Source organism: Macrobrachium nipponense, chromosome 15 (assembly GCF_015104395.2).
Source record: "Macrobrachium nipponense isolate FS-2020 chromosome 15, ASM1510439v2, whole genome shotgun sequence".
Classification (NCBI taxonomy): Eukaryota; Metazoa; Arthropoda; class Malacostraca; order Decapoda; family Palaemonidae; genus Macrobrachium; species Macrobrachium nipponense.
In genome coordinates this window covers 16168000-16192183 of record NC_087208.1, presented here as the reverse complement: position 1 = coordinate 16192183, position 24184 = coordinate 16168000, and positions in this window count along the sequence as shown.

Genomic DNA, 24184 nt, shown 5'->3' with positions numbered 1-24184 from the left:
CACCCTCCACCATCTGCCTCTTTGGAGGCAAGGCCAGTGGTTGCTGGTCTGGTGCCAGCTCCTCTTTGGAGGACAAACCAGCAGATGCTGGTCCCTCGCTGGTACTTCTGCCTCATTAGAGGCAGAGCTGGCAACTGCCAGCAATACAAAGACTCTTGAGGTGGTCTCTTTAGAGAGCACCTCTACTTTCTCCATCTCGACAGATGGAGAGTGAAGAAACTAAAAAACCCTTCAGTGTCAAGGACACTGAAGCAAAAGATGTTGGCTTTATGAAGGCAATAACTCCACCCAAGAAGCCAACAAAACTTTCCATTAAAATGCCTCCCCCAAGTAGAAAAAAAATGAGCTCTCCCAGTCTTGTAAAAAGGAACCATAATATTGGTCCCAAACATAAATAAATTCACTTCCATTATTCAATGGAATGGTTAGGGACTGTGAGCAAAGTATGAGGAAGTCAAGCTTTTGATCTATGAGCACTCCCCTGTAGGGTTATGTTTGCAGGAGACCATGCTAGGTGAATATACACCTTGTCCTAGGGAATATGTTCACTATAGAACTAAATTTGATTTAGAGGTGGGAAATCATGGTGGATCCCTCATCTACATCTGTCGAGATGCTCCACACTACCAAGTGAAACTAAATACCCCACTTCAAGCTGTGGCTGTAAGAATTGATTTAAGAAGGAAATATACTTTATGTTCCCTTTACATTCCACCCAATAGCCATGTCTCCCAAGAGAACTTAATATACTTGATGCAGCAACTACCAGAGCCATTTCTTCTACTTGGTGACTTCAATAGTAGACATCCATTGTGGGGAGATGTAACATCAAATCAAAAAGGGAATATGATGGCATCTTTAATAGAAAATGAAGATAAAGGTCTTCTTGATACTGGAGAACCTACCTATTACCACATTCAGACAGGCACCGTCTCCTGCATTGACCTTTCAATATGTAGGTCCAACTGCAGTGTTGATTTTAGTTGGAGAACAAGTGATGACTGGCATACCAGTGACCATTCTCCAATTGTGATCTACACCAATGATGGTCCACCTATCCCGAGATCACCACGATGGTGCTTAGAGAAAGCAAATTGGAGAAAATTCAAAGATTTGAGTGAGTTGGAGGGGGATCCAAAAGATTTCCCAAGTTTAGATGATGCCATTGATCTACTCAATGGAACATTACATACTGCAGGTCTACACTCGATTCCTCAAACTAAAGGACTTTTCAGGAGACAGCCAGTACCGTGGTGGTCAGAAGACCTAAGGCTGTTACACCGAGCTACCAGGTCATCATTGACCAGGTGCCGTAGACATCGCACCTCGGACAATGTCATAATTTACAAACAGCGTAGGGCGCGATTTCGAAAAGCCATGAAAACTGCCAGAAGACAAGCATGGGCTGGATATGTATCCTCTATTAACAGCAGAGCACCAGTCTGTAGCATTTGGAAGAAAATAAGAAACATTCAGGGTAAATTTACACCCAATCCTCCTCCAGTACAAAAACAACACAAAACACACGTACTTACCAATCAATCCCGTTACTCCGGGCCATCCTGTGCTGTCCACTGGTCGAGGTCACAAGAGATACCAACAACAACAACCAAGGACCACAACCCAATAACAACAACACAACAACCAAGGACAACAACAACACAACAACAATCAAGGAACACAACCACAACGACACAACAACAAAAAAGGAACAATCACAACCCAAGACCACTGCACAAACCACAAGCAACACAAAAAAAAACAACAGCACAAAAGGCAACCCACACACCTACCAACAACATCCTACGAATCCCTTCATCATTTCCTGCATCATCTCTTGCACTGCATTCATCATTATCCCAAATTTTTCGTCCATTTTCTCAACCATTTTCTCTTCCGCTCCTTTCACCTCTTCTTTCATTTCCACTTTCGCACTCCTTAGCATTCCTCTCATTTCCTCTAACTCGCTCTTCAGCTCCTCACACTCTACCTTCAACCTCTCATTCTCCACTTCCAACCTTCCCTCGCCAACCATAACTCCTCCTTCAGCCTCTCTATCTCCTTCAACCCTTCCATCCTCACTTTCTCCACCAATCACGCAACTCACTACCCAATTGCTAAGCAGCTGCCGCACCAACAGTCCCTGTTCGGGCGCCAAAAAATAATGTGGCAGGATCACAAGCTAGGAAAAAAAAGTTGCAAAACCCTCCCCACATTAACCTAATCACTCCTGCTATCCAACCCACCCCAGTCACACTTTCTTCTTTACACAACAAAATACATGCTGCAGGACAATTGACCTATAGCTATACAAAAAACAAAACAAAAACAACACAAAACACACGTACTTACCAATCAATCCAGTTACTCCCGGCTATCCTGTGCTGTCCACTGGTCGAGGTCACAAGAGATACCAACAACAACAACCAAGGACCACAACCCAATAACAACAACACAACAACCAAGGACAACAACAACACAACAACAATCAAGAAACACAACCACAACTCGACACAACAACAAAAAAAGAACAATCACAACCCAAGACCACTGCACAAACCACAAGCAACACAAAAAAACAACAGCGCAAAAGGCAACCCACACACCTACCAACAACATCAAAGAATAACAACAGCTCACCAATAACAACCCTTAACAACTCACAACCACACCAAGGAACCACAACAGCTCCCCAACAACCCTCAACCACAACAACTCGCATATAACTCAACAGAAACTCTCAAGCACAACAAATCCAACACAGGCACAACAACTCTAATCAAATACTAATATCAAACCCAACAACAGTCAGCAACAAACCAATAACAATTCAAAAACACACCACTTGACTGACTATAGCTATCAATGTCTTCACAGACCACTGTCGACACTACTGCCTCTCACAGCTTCTGACTCAAGACTGACTGAAAAACTCACTCAAAACACAGAACTCTGATCTTCACCAACAGACAACCCAGCCAGAACTCACCAACAGCCAATACAGTCATTAACCATCCAACCACCAATTACTCTCTCTCTCTCTCTCTTCTCTCACACACAAACACACACACACGTTGTCAAATGGAACTCCATAACTCCTCCATATGGAGAGCTACTTAAGGTTCTTTGCAGCGTGCCTTCGATCCATAGCTGCAACCCATTTAGTTCCTTTTACTGTACCTCCGTTCACATTTTCTCTTTCATCTTACTCTCCACTCTCTCCTACCAACCGATTCATAGTGAAACTGCGAGGTTTTCCCTGCGAGGTTTTCCCTGTTACACCTTTCAAACCTTTTACTGTCCATTTCTGTTTCAGCGCTGAATGACCTCATCGGTCCCATTTAACCTAAATCTCTACATTCAATTCTTAGTTATTTTTGGCTAGTGCCGTTAGTATTTTTGTTAAAATCGACGGTAAATATTTTGTAAACAAAAAAGAAAATAGCTCAAAATAACGTACTTTCTTTCAATAGCAGAGAAGCATTTAGAAATTAATTCTGAAATTTAACGGGGATTGTTGCAAACATTTTCTTAGTTATGCATTAGATTTTCGTAGATATTAAAACCATTGTTGTCCATGCCGGATCGTGTAACAGGAATTGCACAGCTATGACGATGATGTATTGAAATAGAGACAAAGATTAAGTGATTTCTCGAATCAGGCGACAGGGACCTGGCTGGTTTTGGCAAAGGACTTATTAACTTGACCAATCCGTCGATGTTCATGCTTGCTCAGCAATAGCTCGTATGAAAGGTTTTCAAGATTGTCAACTGTTTTTTGTGCTTGGGTTTACGGTACTTAAAAAGGGATAAGAAAAAGCTTCCAAGTCCTCGTGGTCTTTATTCATTCAACCGGATTAATTAAAAAGGCTCTCCCATTAGTCTTTGATTGGTCCTTGCCATGAAGTTTCTTACTTGGATCAGTAGCCTCGGCTATAGCTTCTTATTTTTATTCGAAGATAGGAGGAAATAAGGATTAATCGAGTACAGAGTTAGACCGCTTCTGACCAAAATAGGACAATCTCGCGCATGACGTCCCGTGGCTGATCTGACTAAGGTTCAGGTAAAAAAAATTAAAAAAAAGTAATCAGAGTGAAGAACAAGTAAACTTATCCAGTACCTGGCGATTAACGATTAACGGGGACTTCTCTCACACTAGGTCGTGAAAGAGAGAGATTGGGTGTGGGCAAACAATTCCCATAGTGACCCTTAAATTATTTTTCTTCTTTTACGGCCAACTACCAATGACGTCACAAATATGCGCATTAGCGATGGGACGGTCTAACCCTGTACTCTATTAATCCTGGGAGAAAATAAGACTTTCAAGATCGATGCTTGTTTGTACTCCATGCAATTGCGACTCGCTTGCTCCTTGGATTTTCGATTTATCCAGAGATACACGAGAAGTACTTTATTTAATAAAATTACACTAATGGTCTTACTAGTAATAGTTGTGGTTATTTCGGCAAGAGAATTTTTTTTTCTGGCATTGACGTCCGACCGTAAATCTTTCCTGTCATTCTAAATTTGGTGCCGATATAGTATGTGGCCTACCCGGTTTCAATGTGTCATACCTCAGTAAGAGTATATAGATGTAAGTAATAGGCAATTTACTGAAACTAATTATTTTTCATATTTATTTTAGAAAATTTATCTATAATTTACATGGGAGTGATTCTAAAATATGCTAAAATTCTATAAAATAAATGCTAAAATTTTAAAAGAAATTTAATTCAGTTTTCAATCACTAAAATTTTTTCAGAAATCTTCAAAAATGCATATTAATAAGTCTGCATCAGCTCCCTTCAGTGGCTCTGTAATGATCACATGTGACATAATATTATCCAAGGTATTTTTCTTCATTGAGATCTAACCCTAAAGTGAACAGTTCTTTAACTGAGGTGCTCAACAGGTTTATCATCCTATGAGTGAGATGTTATGAAACTATTGTCTGCCTTCTTTTAATTCCTTGCCTTTTTTCTATCAACTATTCAGTTTATTTGATTTCAACTATTCCTCAGTTTTGGTCTATCATTCTAGAACAAATGTGTCTAGTCTGGACTGCTGAGGCTCAGTCACAATACGAACTACCTGGAGGAGCCACGTGAAAGGGCAAAACACAACACAATGCACGCATATGCAGTACTCACCGATGGAACTACATGTCAAGAAAGGCACCTTGGTGCTGTCATGAAACTACATTAAAATACTAATAAATACGATAGGAAGGATTCTGAATCCAAAGCCCAATTAGAAACGGTAGCTTCTGCATTACTATGCATAAAAGTTTTAAGTGTAAGGTAATTCATATATATTTTATAGCTGTTTTCAACTTAGTATATCAAGGCATTTAATTATAAACTTCAGAATTTTGGCGTGGGTGGATAAGTTTTCATTTTACTTCAAGATTTGCTTACAGGTATTGATGGGGTCTTTAGCGCACCAAGACCTATTGTGTGTGTTATTTTTAGCGTATATGAGTGATATGGCTGTTGGCCTAAAAAAACGATATTATTCAATATGTCAATGATGCAACACCTGTCAAGTCTCTTCTTCAGAAAAATGAAGCTGCCCTTGATCTCAATCGTGACATGGAGCGGTTGAGTGAATGATGGATTCGGTGGGGTATGAAAGTGAACTCCAATAAAACGAAAACGCTTGATCAGCATATTTCATAACAGATTTTCCACCCCCTTTCCCCCAACCCCTTCTGGTGGATGTGACTGCCGAATGAATAAGAAGCTTTAACTATTCTAGTGTAAGTTTTAACTCTTATCTTATTTTTGAGAAACATCTAATGAAAGTGTCGGCAAATACCGCACGAAAGTTAAATAGTATTGTACACAAGACCTCACTTTTATATTTATAAGAGATAAAATCAGTGCAACCTGTTTTAGGTCATTTGACCTTCCTTTACTAGAATATCCGGTGTGGATGTCTGCTTCTGCCAGAGATTTCTCTTGTAGGCATAGTGGTGGTAGGTTTCTATTTCCTAATACGTATTAGTAGTTATGACTTAGACCACGTCGATGGTCTCATTGGTCCTTTTTTCATAAGTTGCTTTTTAACAGATCTTTTCCATTAACGAGTGATCCCTGATTCACTTTTCTTGCCAAGAGCAACCAGAATGGCTGTACAGTAGCACCAACATATAGTGGTAAATCTGCTTCTTTCTTTTTAGTGAGATATCTTTACTTCCTCTAACTTCTTTCTAATTGAACTTCATATTCTTTGGAAGTCTGAATTTCAAGTCAATGGACCCTGTGGGCTCGTTCCACGTGAAAAGGGTTCATCTCCTGAATAATAATAATTAAGGAATGCTGTGCTCTGATTGGCCCTTCAAATCAGACAGCTGGCAACGTTAAAGAACGTCCACCTTTGGTTTTCTATTCCATCTGAATGCAACCACAAAAACCATATCTAACAACCGTAAGTCCTAATAAAACTGGAAATAAATATTTCTGTTTATTACACCAGGGTAATCCGCCTTGAAAATATTTTTCTTATATGATTTCAACATTATGCAGGTGGACTTGACAGATTAGAAAAAAAAATCATAGATTTTTCTGCTGACAAAAAATTTATGCATTTTTCTAGGTAAGCATACTTTATACGATATAAGCATCCATTACATGATAAATTGTATTAAGGCTTTCTAAGGTTTGCGTACAAGGTTACTGTATTTATACCATACAATATGTTATATATGGGTATTCGCGAAATTCTCAGCTTTTTCGAGTGTTGGCTCAATACACTGCAACAAGTACAAAAAGGAAGATGATCAGAGTCCAAATGTACAAGTCTTATGAGCGAATTTTAAATATAAATTCTAAAAATTTTGTCCATCAAATGAGAATAAAGATTAAATCATATTCTGCTCCATTTTAAATTCTTCAATGAACTTCCTACTACAAGTTTCAAATCCGAAACATTTTATTGGCGAACGATTATTAACAAGAACTGAAGCCAGTTTGGAGACCGACACACACCATTACTGTTTAGTGCATACAGTTCCTTAATGAACAGCAGTACTAGAAAATCAGTTTATATCATTTGGCAGCAAGTCTACTAAAAAGTTACACAATATTGTCATTTACTGGAAACTCCTGGTAACAACGAATAATTAATAAAACAATCGTTGTCATTTTTAAGAGACCATTGTGATGATAACACCAGCCCGTTCTTACCATCATTTTGCACCTGAATCTGTTGCTTTAGGAGTCTTGATTCGAAGTACTGTAGTGAGGAATAAGGAATCCATGTAGTCTTGGCAACCTCGCTTCTGTTCACTCATGATCAAATCTTCCAGAGCTGCATTTACCCTGGAAGAAACCCAAGTTTGTTGCAAGACTTTAATATCATTAAAACTATTATTGAACATAACATTCATATGAAACCTGACATGAAGACTATGACTTGTCAATCAAGCTTCCAAAGGATAGAATATCCATTGGTGAAAAGACGGCCGCACAAAAGCAATGTGTTATATTTTGTTTACTCTTTCTAAATAAAACAAGAGCACTGGGTTCCCTTTTCCAATGCAGGTTTTAACGGTGAATATTAAGAACTTCGGAATGATTTAAGATTGGGTCTAAGCACGAAATTCTATTAGTTACATACCATATTACCCACTGCTACTACGTTGCATTTCCCATGAAAAAATTAAGTGCTCCGGAAATACGGAAGTTTATGTAAAAAAGATCATATTTACCTTATGAAAGTTCAAACTGAGACATACGAAAGTAATCGAAAAATTTATGCCATCCCATTTTAGATCCGCAGAGAGCGTGGACGTACAAAAGATGGACGTAAGAAAAAAGGACGATGAATTGGAGCAAATATTATGAAGAGAAAACGAAATTACATTGCAGAAAAATAAATTCATAGCAAGTAAACATATGCAAATAACAGAATAGTCTTAAAAGTAAAAAGCTTGGTTAATAACCAGAAAGAAAAAACTTCACCAATCCAGGTTTACCGTTCAATTTTTAGCCTCCACTCGTTTTATTAATCAACTAGACTCTGGAAGCTTCCGGCTGTAATAGCGAAAATACGGTTACAAGCAAAATGTATGTGGCCTACCTTTTGAATGTGGCCTACAAAATTATCTCGCTGTTATAGTATGTGGCCTACCTTAAAAAGCATATTGTAAGGAAGCATAATATCTGCCTGGTAGTAGATAGTTATAGAACTGCTGGTAACAATTAAAGGATGCTGTTTTACCATGTTTAGTAACAGGTGGTTAAAGTAACAGGCAGTTAAGGTATTGCTGGTTTAGTAAGTGCTTGTTTATTGTTTTCATGCTTCCTTTTTAGGAAAAAGAAAGCAACTTTTATTTCTTTACGAAGAAAACACTGGTTTATTAAAGATGTTGCTCAGAGAATTTTATTTAACAGTTGCTGCCAGTGATAAAAGTGCAACGTTATATTTACGAGAGAAGGGTATCCTACAAGTTCAGGAGTCATGTGAGAAATGTGATGGTCCCATGAGAATAGCAAACGAAAAATCTCGTGGACAAGATAGAATGGTATGGAGGAGTTATGGAGTTCCATTTGACAACGTGTGTGTGTGTGTGTGTGTGAGAGAGAGAGAGAGAGAGAGAGAGAGAGAGAGAGAGAGAAGGTAATTGGTGGTTGGATGGTTAACGACTGAATTGGCTGTTTGGTGAGTTCTGGGTCGTCTGCTGGTCCTGTTAGTTGTTGGAGTTCTGTGTTTTGGTTAGTTTTCCGTGAGTCTTTAGACAGAAGCTGTGAGAGACAGTAGTGTTGGGAGCAGTTGGTTGAAGGCATTGATATTCAGGTGGGAGACATTCGGTGCAGGTATTTAAGAACCCTTTCAATGGATAATAGAATCGTAATAAATTTTCTCAAGAATACTTTAGTTTTTATTTGACTAGCGAACAACTTCTTAGAGAACTCTACTCTTGGTCATGCTAACTTAACGGTGTGTGAGACAGCAAGTACTAAACTAGATATTATATGGTATTTGAATTCTGTCTTTCGTGACTAAGAACGTTCCTCCAGATGGAAATCAAGGGGCATATGGACTTCATGTTAGATAATACTGTAATGCTGCAACATTAACCTACCTCAGATAATTGGCGAAAAATTGGACCCTAGTGATACTCTTTGGTGTACAAATGCTCTGCATGAGCCAGAGTAGGGCCACACATCTATACTTTGTTTCATAATGTTGCAGGAACCTCAAGTGATTGCTTTGGTTTTCAAAATGTCTAAAGGAAGCCTGAAATTATTATTATTATTATTTTGTTCTATCACGGTCCTCCAATTCGACTGGGTGGTAATTATAGTGTGGGTTTCCGGGTTGCATCCTGCCTCCTTAGGAGTCCATCACTTTTATTACTATGTGCGCCGTTTCTAGGATCACACTCTTCTGCATGAGTCCTGGAGCTACTTCAGCCTCTAGTTTTTCCAGATTCCTATGATTATGGGTACAATTTCCACTGGCATATCCCATATCCTCCTTATTTCTATTTTCAGGTCTTGATACTTAAACATTTTTTCCCGTTCTTTCTCTTTAAAACTCTGGTGTACCATGGTATTGCGACATCAATGAGTGATACTTTCTTCTTGATTTTGTCAGTCAACGTCACGTCTGGTCTATTTGCACGTATCACCCTATCTGTTCTGATGCCATAGTCCCAGAGGATCTTTGCCTGACCGTTTTCTATCACTCCTTCAGGTTGGTGCTCGTACCACTTATTACTGCAAGGTAGCTGGTGTTTGTTGCACAGGCTCCAGTGGAGGGCTTTTGCTACTGAATCATGCCTCTTTTTGTACTGGTTCTGTGCAAGTATTTATATTATGATGCTGATGATGATGATGATGATGATGGATGGATGGAATGTATTTATGTATTTTTTTATGTCTTTATGTATTTTTTTTATGTATTTAGTATTTTTTATGTTTATGTATTTTTTTATGTATTTATGTATTTTTTTATGTATTTATTATTTATTTTTTATTATTTTTATTTATGTATTTATTTTTATTATTTTTTATTTAGGGATTTATTTTTTATATTTATTAGGTATTTATTTTTTATTATTTTTTATTTAGGTATTAATTTTTTATTATTTTTTATTTAGGTATTATTTTTTAGTAGTTTTATTTAGGTATTTATTTTTTTTTAGTATTTTTATTTAGTATTTATTTTTTTAGTATTTTTTATTTAGGTATTATTTTTAGTATTTTTGTATTTAGGTATTTATTTTGTTATGATTTTTATTTAGGTATTTATTTTTTATTATTTTTTATTTAGTTATTTATTTTTATTATTTTTTATTTAGGTATTTATTTTTTATTATTTTTATTTAGGTATTTATTTTTATTATTATTTTTTTTATTATTTTTCTATTATGTTATGTTAGTTCTATATTTTGTTTATGTTTATGTTTATGTTTTTGTTTTGTTATTTTATTTTATTATTTTTATTTGTATGTTTATTATTTAAATTTTATTTTTATGTTTATTTTTTATGTTTATTTTTATTTTTATTATTTTTATTTTATTTTATCTTTATTTGTCTATCACAGTCCTCCAATTCGACTGGGTGGTATTTATAGTGTGGGGTTCCAGGTTGCATCCTGCCTCCTTAGGAGTCCATCACTTTTCTTACTATGTGTGCCGTTTCTAGGATCACACTCTTCTGCATGAGGCCCGGAGCTACTTCAGCCTCTAGTTTTTCTAGATTCCTTTTCAGGGATCTTGGGATCGTGCCTAGTGCTCCTATGATTATGGGTACGATTTCCACTGGCATATCCCATATCCTTCTTATTTCTATTTTCAGATCTTGATACTTAAACATTTTTTCTCTCTTTCTCTTCAACTCTGGTGTCCCATGGTATTGCGACATCAATGAGTGATACTTTCTTCTTGACTTTGTCAATCAACGTCACGGCTGGTCTGTTTGCACGTATCACCCTATCCGTCCTGATACCATAGTCCCAGAGGATCTTTGCGTGATCGTTTTCTATCACTCCCTCAGGTTGGTGCTCGTACCCTTACTTGCTGCAAGGTAGCTGATGTTTTTTGCACAGGCTCCAGTGGAGGGCTTTTGCCACTGAATCATGCCTCTTTTTGTACTGGTTCTGCAAGTGCCGGGCATTCACTTGCTATGTGGTTTATGGTTTCATTTTTCGTATTGCACTTCCTACATATGGGAGAGATGTTATTTCCATCTATCGTTCTTTGAACATCTGGTTCTTAGGGCCTGATCTTGTGCCGCTGTTACCATTCCTTCAGTTTCCTTCTTTAGCTCTCCCCTCTGTAGCCATTGCCATGTGTCATCGCTGGTTAGTTCTTTAGTCTGTCTCATGTATTGTCCGTGCATTGGTTTGTTGTGCCAGTCCTCTGTTCTGTCTGTCATTCTCCTGTCTCTGTATATTTCTGGGTCTTCGTCTACTTTTATTAGTCCTTCTTCCCATGCACTCTTTAGCCACTCGTCTTCACTGGTTTCCATATATTGCCCCAGTGCTCTGTTTTCGATGTTGACGCAGTCCTCTATACTTAGTAGTCCTCTCCCTCCTTCCTTTCGTGTTATGTATAGTCTGTCCGTATTTGCTCTTGGGTGTAGTCCTTTGTGTATTGTCATATGTTTCCTGGTTTTCTGATCTATGCTGCAGAGTTCTGCCTTCGTCCATTCCACTATTCTTGCGCTATATCTGATTACTGGCACTGCCCATGTGTTTATGGCTTTTATCATATTTCCGGCGTTGAGTTTTGACTTGAGTATCGCCTTGAGTCTCTGCATATATTCTTTCCTGATCGCGTCCTTCATCTCTTGGTGTTTTATATCCCCTCCTTCCACTATTCCCAGTTATTTGTATCCTGTCTCATCTATGTGTTTGATGTTGCTCCCATCTGGTAGCTTTATCCCTTCAGTTCTCGTTACTTTGCCTTTTTGTATGTTGACTAAGGCGCATTTTTTCTATTCCAAACTCCATCCTGATGTCCCCAGATACAATCCATACAGTCTGGATTAGGGTATCTATTTCTTGATGCTCTTGACCATACAGCTTGATGTCGTCCATGAACATCAGATGGTTGATTCTGTTGCCCTCTTTTCTTGAGTTGGTACCCGGCATCCATCTTCTGTAGTACTTTTGTCATGGAATCATGGCTACTACGAAGAGTAGTGGGGACAGTGAGTCGCCCTGGAAGATCCCTGCTAGTCTTATTCCAGCTTGTAAGTAGTGTATTCCAGTTGCGCATCGGATTTTTCTTAAGCTGAGGTGTTTTCCTCTGCCCCATATATTTTCAGGCATTCTATTAGCCATGTGTGTGGTATCATGTCGAAGGCTTTCTTATAGTCTATCCATGCCATGCTTAGGTTGGTTTTCCTTCTCCTACTGTTCTTCATTACCATTTTGTCTATCAGGAGCTGGTCTTTTGTGTCCCTACACTTCCTTCTGCAACCTTTCTGTTGGTGGGGGATGGTGTTTTGTCCTCCTCTAGGTAATTGTATAGCCTTTCACTGATGATACCTGTTAGTAACTTCCACATAATTGGTAGGCAGGTGATAGGCCTGTAGTTACTGGCTAGATTTCCCTTACTCTTGTCTTTTTGTACTCAATGGATGGTTCTTCCTGTGTGGGTTCATCCATTTGGGTGCATGGTGATTTGAGATACAATGCTGGAGTTGTTCTGCTATTCGTGGGTGTAGGGCTTGAAGTTTTTTGAGCCAGTATCCATGGACTTCATCGGGACCTGGGGCTTTTCCAGTTTGGCATTTTCTTTAGTTGGTGTCTGACTGTGTCTGTCGTGATCTCTGTGAATCTTTGTTTTGTTCTCCCTGTTTCTTCTTCCTTGACTTCCTGGAGCCATGTTGCATGTTTGTGTGTGATACCGGATTGCTCCATATGTTTTCCCAGAGTCTCTTACTTGGTTCGGCTTCAGGAATTTCTGGGTGGTTGTCTTCCCCTCTTAGTTGGCTGTATAGTCTTTTCTGGTTGGTTCCGAATAGTTTGTTCTGTTGGTATCCCTTATTCCTGTTCATGTACCGTTGGATCTTATGTGCTTTGGCCTTAAGCCTCTGTTTTACATCTTCTGTTGTGTTGTTTAGTCCCCTCTCTTGTACTTTGTATTTCTCGTTGAGTTCCTCCCTTGTTTTCTTGCTTCTTAGCCTTTTTTCTGCCATCTCTTTCAGTTTACTCAAGTCAGATCTCATCACCATGATTTGCTTTTCCAGGCGCCTTTTCCAAGGAGGTTGCTGTTTTGGTTTCTGTTGGATTGGTTGTGCTGGTGGTGTTTGTGTTCGAATCCCCATCAGTTCTGCTACTAATCTGCTCCTGCATATACCAAGTTATTTGTTTCTGTGATACTGGTGGTGTGTATTATGCCCATTATTTCATTGACCTCACTTGTTTTCTCCCTTAATTTCTTGGTGTTGTAGGCTTTCATGGAGGGGATCTTTGTTCTCTCTGTATCTGGCTCCATCCATTGTCTAATCTTTTCTACCCATTCCGTCCTCTCTGTTACTTCGTCGGTGTTTCTTCGTGTGTCGTTGTTTGATACCTCATCCTCCCTGTCGTCTTCTGTGGCATCGTCTCTCAGTTCGTCTTCGTGCAATTCGTTGTCGTGTGACCATTTCTAGTTCTTCTCTTTCTGTTGGGGAGAGCCAGTTCTTTTTCTTTGTTCCTTACTTGGTCTGCCAGCCTCTGCTCTGTTTGGGGGGTGTTATTCCTCTCATTCCAGATGTTGACCAATCTTCTTCTATATCCTCTCTCCGTCGGGTTGCTTCTGATGTAGCATCTCCATATTTCCCTATTTTCTTCTCTTGTCCATTTCTTCCTTTTTGCTTCTGTAGCTCCAATCTCAGGCTGTTGATTATTGTCGTTGTGGTGATCAGTTGCTGATGACGACCTCCAAGTACCTGACCGTCTTCCCCTTCAATTGGGTTGAATACTTGGTTGCCGGACGAAGCTCCTCTGTTGCCAAAGGTTCCATTTACGTCGTTGTCGTTTATTCCTTCATTTCTTTCCATCATTGCTGAGTTTTGCTATTTAACCCATAGCTGGACCCTACCCATCAGGGATAGGTACTCATTTACAGCTGAGTAGACTGAGGAAATTATGGTAAAGATCCTTTCCCAAGGAATCAACGCCGAGGAGAGCGGTCACCCATCCAACGAGCTGACCAGCCCCAATGTTGCTTAACTTGACTTAAGTCATTGAGGACCTAACCCACTCCTCCACGGCGCCACATTTTATTATTATTATTATTATTATTATTATTATTATTATTATTATTATTATTATTATTATTATTATTATTATTATATTCAACAAAGAAACCTCATAATCACATGAGTTAATAAAATAAAATGGAAAAGTAAATCCACAGTAATATGTCTGATCTGTTATTTAAAATACAAAGCAGAGAGAGCTTTCGAAGACCTGCACGGTCCTTCTTGTCAATCTGAATACAATTACACTGACCATACAAAAACTCTAGTTTTTTTTGATTAGTTGTACAAAATAGCCTGTTTTGGATGATGTAGTTGGCTATTCACGTTATCCCCTCGTTCTCCAACGGCAAACCAGCTAATCGCCTAGATCTTCGAAGTGGCGGTTCGTCTCTTGAATCGTTTGATGTGTTGTCCATAGCAGCTTGGGCGCCTGCAACTAGGGACACGGGATGGGTCTCTGTTACCTGAACGAAAGAAGATGAGGCAGCGGCAGTATCAGAGGTGGCTAGATTATTGGTGTTATTACCATGCAACCTATATCTGTTTATAATCTCTGATAAACTGACAGCAAATTATTTCATTTAAAATAAAATCTTCTTGCGTAAAGGCTTTATTGCCTTCAATAGAGACACCCCTGTTAATAATTGCTCCTTCGACTAACCTTCTGATACCTGCATCCTTACTATTGAAAATTACTTTTGACTCGTTCCAATTAATGCGGTGATCGTCCTTTAAACTATGTGAGACTAGTGCATTATTCTCAGCATGCAAATTATAAGCTCTTTTGTGTTCATTGATTCTGATTGGTAGTCCCCTCCCACTTTCTCCGTAATATTTCTTATCGCAATCCAGACAAGGTATTTCATAAACACCAATTTCTTTGTTAAAGCTTTGGTTGGAGTTATTATTTGCATGAAACAGCTTTGAGTGTATTCTTATAGTTGAATACCAGGTTGACCTTTTCTTCACCTTTTTGCATTTACTGTTTTTCTAATATTATGTAAGTTGGGATTAAATGGTAAGGTTAGATACTTTTTGGATTCTTTTTTGTATTCATATTGACTTTTTATATAGAAAATCCTTTTGGCTTTAGTGAAGGCATTATTTATGAAATTTTCTGGATAGCATAATTTTCCAAAAACTTCTTTTATATGATTAAATTCGCTGTCAATATATTCAGGATCACATATTTTCAAGGCTCTTAGGATGAAATTTATCATTATATTTTGCTTTACTTCATTATTATGAAAAGAATAGAAGTGGACATAAGCTTCAGCATTAGTCACTTTTCTGTAAACACTAAATTTAAAACTAAATGTAATATGGTCATGGTATACCAAAACATCCAGAAAGGGCAGCTTATTTTCTACTTCGTATTCTACTGTAAATTGAATGGAAGATAGTATGCTATTGACAAATCTCAAAAACTGTTCGAAGTCTATTGATTACCTTGGAAAATTACGAAGACATCGTCGACATATCTGACCCAAATGAGTGGTTTTAGATTTGGATAACATTTGGAGAGGATTTCAGTTTCTTTACAAATTCCATGCATAAATTTGCAAGTACGGGGGTAAGGGGAAAGGGTGAACCCATGGCTACGCCAAATTTTTTGCTTGTAGCCTTCATTGTTGAATGAAAATATTGTGGATGAGACACATAGACGAATCAAGTCTAAAAACTGTTTTGTAGGAATAGGGAGGTTAACATTGCCAATTTCTGACTGTTCTTTTAATTTTGTAAGGACAAACTCAAGAGGCACATTAGTGAAAAGGGCCGTAACATCTAGGCTAATCATTTTTAGACTTTAGACTTTAGACTTTAGACTTTATTATTATTATTTTATTTGGAGTCACAACAGTTATTGTATCTATTCTCCCATGTCCAGACCAACCGGTTTGGGAAGTTGATCCTATGCGGCAGAGTGATGGTCAAGGAGCTTGTACCTTTCTTTATTCTGTCTCTTCAGATCTATTATAGGGTGATGGAATGGAATATGAATATGAAATTTAGGCTTGAAGCCAAGCACTGGAATCCATAGGGATTATTCAGCACTATAATGAAATTGGTTTGACATGGATATTTATGTTGATGATTTTATAAACTAAATAAATGCAGGCGATTTTAAAACTATGATAAAAAATGGATATCCGCCATAAAAATTATAACTTCGCATTTCGTGAGTGCAAACAAAGAGTAAAAAACTTATACATACATATACCATATACATATTCATATTCATATAAGCATGCTTATATAAACAACAACTAGTGTATACACTACACTTTGCAACGTACCAAGGGGTCAATGTTAAATTTCATTAAAAAGGTTAATGTCTCTAAGGAATCCAACACTTCTATTAACAGCTACATCCGGACCAAGCAGTTCTGCTATATCCTGCCCACTAACCCATGTCTCTGTCATGCCGAAGAATACCTATGGCAATGTAATATAATGTGTTCCACAGTAAGAGGGGAGTCACACTGCATACAGACTGGTGCAGGTACCCCCTCCAATAGGAATTGGTGGGTCAATCGAGTATGGCCAATTCTTAGACGACATAATACAGTTTCTACCCTACGATTTTGTTGGAAACCAGAGGACCAATGTTCAATACTTTGTCGGATCTTCCTGTACTTTTTATTGTTGGTCAGATGGGGAGACGACCAACGTGCTTGCCATTTATTTTTAACATATGAACGAATAGTCCATTTCATGTCGGTGGAAGGAATATGGTGGAAGAGAATGTCTTCTTTAGTTATTAATAACATCTCTTGCTTCATGGTCAGCATGTTACCAGCAATACCTACATCGGCAGGAACCCAACAAAAATGGACTGATTTGAATTTGGAAGCAAGCCTATAAAACCATTCTTGAATACGTTTAACAAATGGATGTATAAGGTTATATTGCTTAATGGCCATGAGTGCACTGTAAGAATCTGAGTAAATGGTGAAATTATTACCCTGTAGAGTAGAAGCAATCTCAAGAGATTTGGCTAATGCAGTTAATTCAGCTGTAAAAATGGACACATTATTTGAAAGTCTGCCCACATATGAGTTATTACCATGAACAACAGCACAACCAACACCACTTGATGTCTTTGATCCATCAGTAAAAAGTTTAACAGAACCCAAATGCTTTCGGTCATGATCAAGAAAACAAGCCTCCACTTCTTGGACATTAACAGATTTTTTAACCACAGTGTTTTGACAGACCAATGGTTTTGGGGTCACCAAGGAGGCTGCTTAGAGCAATGTATTGCCTTAATTTTTTGGTCTTTAATAGAGACACTGTCAACTGCAGCATTAATTCTCATATGAAAAGGTTTGGATGCGCTAGCATTTGCAAACTGCTGTGGATTGTTTTGGTTAAGAATAGATGCTGCACGGTTTCTGGGAAACCTCTTAGTTTGAATACATATACCGCAAGTCCCAGTTCCTCTCGACGTAGTCTAGAGGGGAGCTCTTCTGTGTCGGTATATAAGCTTTTTACTGGGGATGTTTTAAATACTCCAGAGCATATTCTCAGACCAGCATGATGAACTACATCCAACTCCTTAAGTTTGCTTGCACTTGCTGAAGAGTAGACTTGGCAACCGTATGCAAGCTTTGATTTACATAAAGAGTCATATAACCGTAAAAGTGACCTCTTATCAGCACCCAAATTAAAACCTGAAACTACTTTTAAAATGTTAAGGGACTTCTTCACCTTAATTTTCAAAGAGTCAATATGACTACCCCATGTTAGTTTCTTATCAAAAATCATCCCTAAAAACTTCACCACCTCATATGGTATTAGTGTCTTTCAGCCTAATATTTGGGATGGTTTCCTTTTGAGTACACTAATAAAACGAACTGCCACAGTTTTATTAGAGGAGAATCGAAAGCCATTGTCACAGCCCAATTGCTGATTGCATGAACTGACTTTTGCAGAAAATTACAAGTTGCAATAGCATCATAACTAGTGACATAAATAGTACGGTCATCCTGAAACAAAGATGTCTTTACTGGAGGGGAGACACATTCAACAATGCTATTTATAGCCACAGCAGCAACACTGCCTTGTGGGACACCTCCTCTAGCTCAAAAAGCATTAGACAAGATGTTTCCAATTCTAACTTTAATGTTTCTATCACTTAGAAATGACATGATGAAATTTAACATATTACCTCATATTCCCATGTCATGAAGCCGCTTAATAATACCAAAACGCCAAGTAGTTTCATAAGCTTTTTCGAGGTCGAAGAAGACTCCTATAGTCTGACAGCGTTTTGAGAAACCTTGCTGAATTTGGGTTGATAATCTTATTTGTGGGTCCACAGTGGAATGACTTCTCCTGAATCCAAATTGGACAGATGATAACAAGCCATTTTTTTCTAGATGTCACATCAATCTAGAATTCACCATTTTCTCAAACAATTTGCATACACAACTTGTAAGAGATATTGGCCGATAGCTTGTAGGAAGATGAGGATCTTCTTAATGGGAACAATGATTGCAATTTTCCAAGAATGGGGAAGAATACGAGTTTCTCATATTTTGTTAAAGATTTTAAGGCGATAAGATTTAGCAGATTCTGAGAGATTTTTCAGCATGCTATAAAGAATGTTGTTATTCCCAGGGGATGCTGATACAGATGATGACATAGCATCCCTTAATTCCCTCAAAGTTAACTTGGAATTATAAGATTCACCATTTCCAGAATTTAAATTAAGGGAAATGGCTGAATTACTATATTCTGGAAACGAGTTGAATAGTTCCTGGATCTCGATACTTCAGAGAAATGCTCACCCAGTTTTTCAGCAACTTCATTAGGCTTGGTGACAAGGTCTCCATTGATTTTCAAACAGGGTGTTGTTGTTGGAACATACTTGCCACTTAGCTTTCTAATCTTTTTCCAAATCAATCTGGTTGGGGTCTTGGAATTTATGTCATTTATAATAAAAAAGCCAGGATTCTTTTTCTACTTTAAAATATTTTCGCTGTTTTGCCATAGCTCGTTTGGTAAATAGATTTTGCTGTTGCAGACTGACTGGATTTATAACGCCTGTAACATTTCCTGGTCTTTTCCTCAAATTACTACAGGTTTTACCCCACCAAGGGACAGCAGGTCTGTGTTGTTTCCCTTTGGTCTTAGACATTTGAGTTTATTTTCAGCACTAATTCAATATTTCGGAGGCAAAGTATTCATAATGCCTTTTTATATGGCATTTGAAGGATTCAAATTCCTGGGATAGGTTAATGCCTTCTTGAAATTTTACCCAACTTGCTTCCTTTTCCTTCCATTTGATAGGATAATTCGAGGGGGCATTTCTCACAAACTTAAGATGAATGGGAAAGTGATCACTGTCACGTAGAAACTCATCTACAGGCCAATTAAAATCAAGATAGAGAGAAGAAGAGCAAATGCTTAAGTCTAAAGCAGATGAACCTACCTGTATAGAGATTATGGTATGTCATAGTAACATCATTAAAAAGTGTGAGATCATTATTATTAACAATGACATCAATGATCCTACCCTCTGTCTAAAAAATCTCCACCTGATTTCTAATATTTCTCTTTCTGTCAGTTCACAAAGGTCTCTATCAAATCACCATACTCCGTCCATAACTAAAATTCATGTGTGGTCTAATTTCTTTTATCATATCATCTTTCTCGAATTTCTTCATTGTCAGCATGTATGACTCTTTGATTTAGCATGAATTAGGACACTGCCTTTGCCAAACCTAGAGATATTTCCCATGTCAATACAGCCAACCTTTTTTTGTATGTATCTGCTAAATTTGTAGTAATTATAATTTGCCTCCTTAGCAGTTACTACCAACCACATTGGAGGTTTTGGTGTTCTTTCACAAGTGTCATCGTCATTCAAATTTGGCTGAGCCACTTGTACCCATTGTGATGGTCTGTAAGTATCCATATTTTTTAGGGGCCCTGTCGGTCAGTGCTCCCTTGACAATCTTTTTACAAATCTTTATGTTATTGATACTGCTGCTGGCTTTGAGTGCAGTTTCATGTTTTTCAAAAGTCAGCCCATGCCCCCAATTTTTCCTACTTTCATCAAAGTTCATCCTCAACTCTTTTATATTGCCATAACTACCAAACGAAACTGAGAGCGTCTCGTAGTCACATTCCAAGGGAATGTGCTATACATGCAACACCCTCAAACTATCCACTGTGTTCCCACAATGGTAGTACCACCTGAGAGGTAGTACCACCACTGGAACATTCCATATCCATGGTCAAGTTCATGTCACGGGTTGTCATCTGTGCCAAATCATCATCAAAGGGACCAGGGGTACTAGAATCATTGTGGTTACTAGTCATATAAGCTTTATATTAAAAACGAATCAGAAAAATTAAACCTGAAAATATTAGAAAAATATCAGTCTTCCATAAAGTGTATTCTTCCACCAATGGCACAAGTGAGAACCGACTTCCAAATGTCCGCGTCCCTACCCTACCACCCCACTGGGGATGGCTACAACATGGTTAGAGTGGCGCAAGTGTAAGCCCAAACCCACTTGCTAGGACTGAGAATATTACAAGAATACAATCATCCCCCCCCCCAACCATGTTATGGGCAAACCGGAAAGAATGCCGAGAGCCCTATCCCCAAGACCAGACCTCCCTGGAGTCCGTGGTCCAGCCCTGAAGAATAGTTCTGCCCTTGAGTTATCAATCTGATGTCTCTCAGGTCCGAACATTATTGGGTAGTTGATGATCCTACCACAGCTCCCATTTAGCTTCGGATATAAACCCAATCCCAGCTATGATATCTTTTCCCATTCGTCAGGTCCAATAAATTTACAGAAGGTGGAAAATTCCACAATATTACTCCAAATGAAAATATAAAAAAAATATGAGACTCTTGGACTCAAACCCGGGAACTTATTACAGGGCGATGACCTCTGTGAATCCCTCATGGAGTAACTACCTTTAGTATCGTCTGAGTTGGCTTCAAGAGGGATGATATGAAGTCTAACTTTCCGCTGCAAGAAATTGAAACCGTGATGGAGTTTGCATTAGTAATATACATGAGGATTTAACGGTAAGATTTAGCTCATTCTGGTTAAATGATAGTAGTACATGGTTACATCTCTTGAACACTTAAGATATAGGCCTATTTAGTCTTTCTGCAAAAGAATTTTTTGTTGAAGACTGGCAAGTATCACTACTCATCCAACAAGGTTATCTGCCACCTAGCTGTGTAAGTGTTACATAATAAAAAAAAAATATGGACTGTTATTCCATATATAAAAACTAAAACTATGATTAATTAAAACCAGTGACCCAAGAGGTCAATCAGTTTGCTTGCAGGAGCGTGATTGGACCAGATAAGTTAATGTAGGCTAAGCTGACGTGTTGTATCAGTCAGTGTCTGTTTGCCGTCATCTGTTGGTTATCCAAATTCTATTGTTTTGTAAACTATTGACAAATCTTCTGCTTGGACAACCACAGTGACCTATAACCCAGATGGCCTACATGACTTGTAATCTATGTCATCTGTGTGTATGTTCGTATTTTCGAGCTACTGTCTGCTCACTTTATGATTTGTAAACCAGATTGTATGTCAGACTTCAATCAGCCAGCATCATTGGAAGACCTGTCCAATTTTATCTGATCTTCACAATGTAGACTTAGCAGAATACAGATATTTTTGTACTCTGTGTTTCAACATTAGAACCTCACATCAGAAAGAAGATACTGAATGAACTTAGAAATTATCATCGAAATCCAAGACACTCCAATAAGGATGGGGAGTCAAACCAACCGACCTTAGCGTAAATTATCGCAGGTCTAAATAACCTCATAGTGCACCTCGTTATACAAGGCACTAGCACAAAATTGGTGGCAGCTCCACCGGGTCGACGCCATCAGAAGACAACATTGGTGGCAGCTCCAGCGGTTCAACGTCATCCAAAGAATAACGTATAATGTATCATATTAGAAGTCAACGACGGTGAAAGCAAGAGATTCTTCAAGCAACTTAGTGTCTCTTATGGCAACGTAAGATATATCTTACATTAAGAATCAATCAAGAGACTGTTTCATCGTTTAGTGAGCGTCTTCAGCAGTGCATATCTTCAAGAAACAAACCGACGTGTCTGCTTCCAATGACAATGCAAGCTTTCGTCCTAACCGTAAGAGATGTCTCTCATTTAGAATCATTCAAGAGGGTTTACCATCATTTATTGAGCGTTTCTAGCACTTCAAGAAACGAACTGGACGTGTCTGCAGCATCGGATCTTCAATGACCAGCAGAGACACGAAGCATTCAACAAACAAACAACGCACATGGGGGAAACCCAAGCTAAGAACCAGGGTCATCCGCTAAACAGAGAAGGGGGACCAAGGTCGTGTCGTTATCGAAACGCCGTGACTTCCCACAAAATCAAGCTAAGTACAATCTTTTTTTTATTCATTTGGAGTAACTTTGAGTGTTTCCTTCGCAAGTCGAATTTCGTTGTTCCTGTGGCTGAAGTTACGAGATATTCTTAATCTTACTTTTTTTACAGAAATTATCTACATTATTGGGATTTCGCTACTGGGAGTTTTTATCTTTGAGTTTCTGTTTCCAGAAGTTCTCCTGAAATATTATAATCATATACTCTGTGTTAATCTTATCCTTTTGGGGCACTATTAATTCTGTATGTAACAATTTATATTAAACATTGAATATGCGTTTACGCAGTGGACGTCTGTATTTATACAGATGCATGGATAGGGTCGTTAGGCACCGTAGTGATAAGAAAACACACAAAAACAAGTGGAACACCCGTACAAATCTGGATAAATTAGAGGTAACACTATTTCGGGTCAGGACAATAAAGGCTCCTTTGCAAGGTCCCAATGGCAGTTTTAGCCTTGAATTTTTTGAGTTATATGCTTAGAAAAATCTAATAGCTATGACTCAACTTAACTTTGAAAAATAAAATATGGCTGGATTGCAAGGAATAACATGCCTGTAAAAAATTTCATTTGGCTAACATACGTAACATTCATAACAGATATGTTACAAGAAGCCTAGGTACAGTGTTTTGGTGAGGAGACATTGCCCAACAGCACGGAAATAGATTTATATAAACAAATTAAGGAATACATGGCTAAAGTGCGTTGACCTGGATTCCTCACTATTTCAAATTTTAGCAAAGAATGAAAGTAAACCACAGCAAGTACATATAGTAATAACACAGTAGGGATAACTTGTTTTAATAGTAATCGCTCAATTCATAATAGTTCAAGTGATTCTTATGTTTGTTGCTTTTTACGTAACCAACAGCCCTAAAAACACACAAAACGTTGCCGATGATAATAAAAAGAAGAATCATCATTATTATAAAAAGAAACAGATAAACAGTAACTCTGCTAAAAATCAGAAACAAACAAATCGTGCTTAAGGAAAATTGGTTACTGTGCCATCTTGTAAAACGGTCAGGGTCAGTCAAAATCTGCAGTGTTGAAAGCAAAGCACATTCCAAATAAGCGACTCTAGTGGAGGGGGAGAGTGATGTTGGATCATTCATGCCAACACCTTTTGAATTAGAAAGGAATTTTCCTATGAATCACACGACCGTATCAAGTAATCAGAACATAGTGGTGTATTACGCCCGACTGTACGTGCCGTAAAATTAGAATATCAGCCATTTACATTGTTTTTATTCCTTTAGTCCACGTAATATCCTGTATTTACGGACTCACTGTTGTTGTTCGAACTTCCCTATTGAGAAATCCGGAGTACGGCTTTCAGTAATTGGCAATAACGAGTTAATTGTCGTAGCATAACTCAGATTCAGTACAGGGCGGGTAAGCGCACACTTACAGATACCTTTATAGTTATATAAAACATTGATCTGTATCTAGTGTAATTGTAGGATATCCATCTATGGGTATACAAAACATTATCTTACCTCCTGCCAAATAAGGCTTGTTTATCAAAGGAAAATTCTATAAACCTTCTAACATATTAAAA